At 39.5% G+C, this 6,553-nt stretch overlaps 1 pseudogene; it reads left to right on the forward strand.

Moving 5' to 3' along the window:
* Positions 1–576: 576 nt before the first annotated feature.
* Positions 577–674, forward strand: LOC112850578 (U6 spliceosomal RNA; annotated as a pseudogene).
* The last annotated feature ends 5,879 nt before the right edge of the window (positions 675–6,553 follow it).

Below are 6,553 nucleotides of genomic sequence, written 5' to 3' on the forward strand. Positions count from 1 at the left end.
TACAAAGATGAATTTCTCACAAGAATTGTGCAAATGTTACATATTCGTCTTTATTGGGAATAGGGAAATCCATTGAAATTACTGCAGTTATCTAAAGGAAAAGTGATGGGGCGCCTGGGTGGCTCAGTCAGTTAAGCACCCAACTTTGGCTCAGGTCATGATCTTGCGGTCCATGAGTTCAAGCCCCACATCAGGCTCTGTGCTGACAGCTCAGAGCCTGAAGCCTGCTTCGGATTCTGTGTCTCCCTCTCTCTCTGCCCCTCCCCTGCTCACACTCTGTCTCTCTCAAAAATAAATAAACGTTAAAATTTTTTTTTAAATAAAGGAAAAGTGACAGTTGCTTGGACTGGAGGGGTAACTATGATAACATGGAGAAGTGGCCAGGTATTTTAGACAAAAAGAACAGGACTTACTGAAAGACTGGAAGTGGCTATGAGAAAAAATAGGAACGACAGTTGCCTCTCAGGATCTGGCTTAAGGAGAAGATCAGGAAAGAGAGATCATTCTAGAAGCTCTGGAAAGAGAGATCAAGAATTTAGTTTCTCAAAAGGGAACTAAAACACACTTGACCCATGCAACCTCTTGTAGTTTCTATATCAAAATTGGAATAATGCAAAGATTAGCATGACCCCTTCACATGGCTGGGTCATATTTGTGAAGTATTGCAAAAATTAAAAAAAAACTCACTTCTAAAAGGAAAAGTATTTGGGGTGCCTGGGTGGTTCAGTCAGTTAAGTGTCTTCCTTTGGCTCACATCATGATCTCACAGTTCATGGGTTCGAGCCCTGCATCGGGCTCTGTGCTGACAGCTCAGAGCCTGGAGCCTGCTTCAATTCTATGTCTCCTTCTCTTTCTGCCCCTCCCTCACTTGTGCTCTGTCTCTCTGTATCTCTCAAAAATAAACAGTAAATACTAAAAATTAAAAATAAATAAATAAATGGAAAAGTATAAAGAAAAAAACAAATTAAAATAAATTACATTACCAAGAAACATTAAAGGAGTAACATCAAGTATACTACTTTATACCCTAAACACAAATTAATTCAAGTCTCTTACGGAGAGACAAGATGTCAAATTTGGTTTAAAAAAAAAAAAAACTGTTATGTACAACAAACATACTTAATGTGATAAACAGAGTTAGAAAATATAGGGATGATCAAAGAGATGCTAAGAAATTTGAATAAAGAATCAGGAGTGGCATATAATATTAGTCAAGATGAAATATAAGGATAAAAAAATAACTAGGACAGAGAGACAATATGTTATGATACAAGACATAATCATGTAGCAGTCATTAGCCTATGCATCAAACAATGTGGCAACTATACTCACATAAAAAATAAATATTAGAAATATCTATCAAGAGCAACACCTGGGTGGCTCAGTTGGTTAAGCATCCAACTTCTGCTGGGGTCATGATCTCATGGTCTATGAGTTTGAGCCCCGTGTGGGGCTCTGTGCTGACACCTCAGAGCCTGGAGCCTGCTTCAGATTCCTCTCTCTCTCTCTCTCTCTCTCTCTCTCTCTCTCTCTCTCAAAAATGAATAAACATTAAAAAGAAAATATCTATCAAGACAATATGATAAAATTGACATTAGCAATTAATAATACTATCAAAAACCTTCAAATTATCTATGTTAAGATTTAGATGTCTCCCCATGAAGACATCGGACAAGCAGTTCAGGGCTGAGAACAGCACTGTTGTGACACTTCTACATGTAGTGCTTTCATGCCCATATATGCATTCACATGGTAGATGATGATTCTTTTAATGTTTCAGACCTACAGCAATTAGAGACTGACATTTGTCTCACCAGGTCTTGCTTGGGTTTAGTTCCAATACAATGGGAGAAAAGTTTTAGGACATAAAGAGGATTGTTTTACTCCTTCATTACTGCATCAAGAAAACCCTAAGCAATAACCAGATATTACATGCACTCTTTACAGTCCTCTGGCAAGGTAACATTTTTTCAAAGTCCATGTGGCTTGGACACCTAACCTTACCTAGCTTACTTGGTCCTTGGGCAAACACATAAAGACAGCTTTGCCTACAGCCCACAGACAGGCTTGAGGACAATTACCAAGCAATGATTTGAATGGGATAATAGGTTCTAACTTGTTTTATTACCTTTCCTGGAGCAGAAACCAAGGCCTCAAGTGACATCCAATTATAGTTCTTAATTCATGTGAGGCATGTTCAATGCTGACATCAAATCACAACATCCTTAACCTCATTTGGGTGCCAAAAGACAAGACTTTCTTCTATTCTCTAGAATAAACTTCAAGTAGCAAATATACATAATTGGCTAGGCAAAGAGGGATTTCTCACAGGAATCTGCAATATGTGTAATTTGTCTTCTCTCCTTGTTACAGTATGTATAATTTATCTTGTGAGAAATGAATGGGAAAAGGGCACAGGGGTCTTTCTGCAACTTGGTTATTAGTCACAACCTATTAATACCATATTCTTCCCAAGAGAGATGAGTAATGCCACAGCCCCATGATATCAGAGGCTTGGAAAGGACTCCTATAACATGGAGTATTGCAGGTAGAATTAGATGAGGATTCTGGTCATGGATTAAAGGGAAAGAGACTAATTAAAAATAACTCCAGGGGTGCCTGGGTGGCTCAGTTGGTTGAGTGTCCGACATCGGCTCAGGTCATGATCTCACGGTTGGTGGGTTCGAGCCCCGCATAGGGCTCTGTGCTGACAGCTCAGAGCCTGGAGCCTGCTTCGGATTCTGTCTGTCTGTCTGTCTGTCTGTCTCTCTCTCTCTCTCTCTCTCTCTCTCTCTCTGCCCTCCCCCACTCACGCTCTGGCTCTCTCTCCCTCAAGGATAAATAAACATTTAAAAAAAATTTAAATAATAATTCCAAGATTTTCTGAGAAAGTTCAGAATAAGGGTCACATTTTGGAAGAGAAATTCAATTTAAAACAAATGAAATGTTTTTCCCAAATGTGAATATCCATCAAGTACCTGGAAGTGTGGGAGATGTTCAGAAGACAGATTAACAAGAATACTTATTGTTTGGGTTTAATTCACACAGAGGCAATGATGTGTATGAATGTTAACTGAGTGCCTTTGTAGTAACTGTATTTTCTAGTTGTTGACATTATTTAACTGATACTTTATTGCCTAAGTTTGTGGCTTATATAAATTGTAATAATCTTAGTAAATACCAAAAACAAAAAGTGTAAATAATCATTCCTGTTAGATGTTAGGTCTTGCAGCGGGTGAAAGAACCCTTGAAAATAAACCAAATTTTAAACTAAAACTTTATTTTTAGAGTATCTAAAATACTTTAGAGTATTAAACTAATTTTTTTTTTATTTTTAGAGTATCTACCTTTAAAATAATGTACACAGACACACAGACACAGACACACACACACACACACACACACACACACACACACACACACACACATTTAGGTAGAAGTAACATAAAAGCCTTTGCAAATATTTCTTAGGTTAAAGAAAAGATAACATTGTGAATTATATGTGGAAGTGATGGTTTGTTTACTGGCTGTTCAAGGAGTCTTGATCCCCCTTTCTGCCTCTATTCCTGCACACAGTATCCACATCCCCGCCCTCTGCCCAGGAACAGACAAGAGTCTAGAACCATAGCCAGGTGGTTGTTCCATGAGGATAACAAGGGGCCAGAAGTTCTCCCTGTCCTTCCAACTCCACCCTTTTCATTTCTCTTTCCATTTTTCCAGGTTCAGAATTCCTCCCTAGTCTCTGAAAGAAGAAAAGAAAAAAACTGAGTCTGCAAGTTTGCTTGTTCTTTTCTTTTTTTTTTAAATTCAAGTTAGTTATTTATAGTGTAATAATGGTTTCAGGAGTAGATTTTAGTGATTCATCACTTACATATAACCCCCAGTGCTCATCCCAACAAGTGTCCTCCTTAATTCCCATCACCCATCTAGCCCACCCTCATCCACTTCCCCTCCAGCAACTCTCAGTTTGTTCTGTTTTTAAGAGTCTCTTATGGGGTGCCTGGGTGGCTCAGTTGGTTAAGCGTCTGACTTCGGCTCAGGTCATGATCTTGCGGTCTGTGAGTTCAAGCCCCACGTCAAGCTCTGTGCTGACAGCTCAGAGCCTGGAGCCTGTTTCCGATTCTGTGTCTCCCTCTCTCTCTGACCCTCCCCCGTTCATGCTCTGTCTCTGTCTCAAAAATAAACATTAAAAATAAATAAAAAAGAGTATCTTAGGGGCGCCTGGGTGGCGCAGTCGGTTAAGCGTCCGACTTCAGCCAGGTCACGATCTCGCGGTCCGTGAGTTCGAGCCCCGCATCGGGCTCTGGGCTGATGGCTCAGAGCCTGGAGCCTGTTTCCGATTCTGTGTCTCCCTCTCTCTCTGCCCCTCCCCCGTTCATGTTCTGTCTCTCTCTGTCCCAAAAATAAATAAAAAACGTTGAAAAAAAAAATTAAAAAAAAAAAAAAAGAGTATCTTATGGTTTACCTCCCTCTCTGTTTTTATCTTATTTTATTTTATCTTCCCTTCCCCTACGTTCATCTGTTTGGTGTCTTAAATTCCACATATGAGTTAAATCATATATTTGTCTTTCTCTGACTGCCTTATTTTACTTAACATAATACACTCTAGTTACATCCACACTGTTGCAAATGGCAAGATTTCATTCTTTTTGATTGCCAAGTAATATTCCATGGTACATACACACCACATGGGACTGGGGGAGTGGTGAGGGGAAGGAACACGTTTGTGCATAAATGATGGAGAATATGAGGAAAGAATGTTCATAATCTAATCAAGTCACACTCATAGCATGTCTTCTTTTTCTCTTACCATAAAAGATGTTGTCAGGGTTTTTCTCCCTACTTAAAAGATCTTAAAAGTAAGAATCATGTCTTACACAAGTCAATTAGTGTTTAGTGAGTGAGAACATGAGTGAATGAATAGATAAGTGAATGAAATTTTCTTCTTTGGAGTGGGGGCTAAAGATGTTTGAATAGGGCTTTTTCAGTTTACAAGTTTCTCAATATACATTTTGTCATTTAATTCTTGATAGAGTTGCATAAAGTAATTTTAGAGATAAAAAGCTAAGGTAATTTAAAATGCTTTTTAATATTTACTCATTTTTGAGGGAGAGTGAGTGTGTATGTGTAAGCAGGGGAGGGGCAGAGAGAGAGGGAGACACAGAATCCAAAGCAGGCTCCAGGCTCCGAGCTGTCTGCACAGAGCCCGACGCAGGGCTTGAACTCACAAACTGTGAGATCATGACCTGAGCTGAAGTCAGTTGCTTAACTGATTGAGTCACCTAGGCACCCCAAAACTAAGATAATTTTGAAATTACGACACGAATCCGGGTCTTCTGACTCCAACTAGTTGCCATTTTCATTCTAGGAGTCTGTGTCTTTAGAAGAATGAGACAAATTAGAACAGTGATGTCTGAGGCTAGAGAAGGAGGATGTTTATTAAAGAATCCATGTAGAATAGGCCAATAAAGGGCAGCCTAGGCCCATGGAAGCAGGTACTCATTCACTTGGCCCATTTGAGCTTCCTTCCTCTTACCGGTGGTTCTTGAGTTGCTTCAGGAGCTACATGACTCAGATGCCCAGTATCTTGACTGCCATGTCCTATTCTCCTCTCCATGTAGTAAGTGTTTTGCTTTTCTGATTGCCTGTGCCCTCACTCCCACCCCCCACAAAAAACTCTTTGGAAGACCAGTATAAACTCCTCTGATGGACTACAGCCACTCCCAATCCCACTTGAGAGTAGGAGTAATACCTGATCCCAGGTCCCCTAGGCCATTCCTTGGTTTTCACGCTTGTAATGTCAACTGCCAACTACTTACAACTTCCATTGCCAAATATAGTGCTGATCCCTTTAAGTGTTTAACTATTAACCCTCTAACATACCCATGGCATTTATATTATAATTATTATTTTTCTGTCAAAGGAATCAAGATCAGAAAAATAAGGTAACTTAGCTAAGATCAGTGACACAGTTAATTAGTACAGGAGCTGCATGTCAACTTCAGGTCTGGCTAATGGCAAAGCCCAGGTTCTTCCATAGCATCAGGTACCTTGTGCAGGTACTCCATTTCCAGTGAGTCCCTCTTGACAGTCATATCTAAAACAACACCTGCCCCCAGTCACTCCTTGTTCTTTTACCCTGCCTTGTTTTTCTTCAGACCATTGACCCTCATGTATAAATTGATTTTTGTCCCCATGACTAAAATCTAAGCTTCCAGAGGGCGGGGACTTACCATTTTTGTTTGTTGCTGCCTTCTCCATTGCGTAAAGCAGAGCCTGGCAATAGTTTTATCTCAATAAATACTTTTTTGAATATATGGATGTATAATTCTAGAATACTTGTTATTTCAGTTTCTAAGTATAGTTCCCTCAATATTTTTCCTGTGAGAATGAGGGCAAAGTTATATATAGAAAAATTAAGAAAGGGTATGAGAGACAATCTAAGTAATGCTAAACAGCAGGAAGAGTAACTAATGTTTTTGACATTATACATTCATTTACATGTCAGGGTATTCCAGCCCCGTATTACTGACAGATTTCCTAATCAGCTTAC

This window comes from Puma concolor, chromosome C2, assembly GCF_028749965.1.
Source record: "Puma concolor isolate L17-30 chromosome C2, mPumCon1.1.hap2, whole genome shotgun sequence".
NCBI lineage: Eukaryota > Metazoa > Chordata > Mammalia > Carnivora > Felidae > Puma > Puma concolor.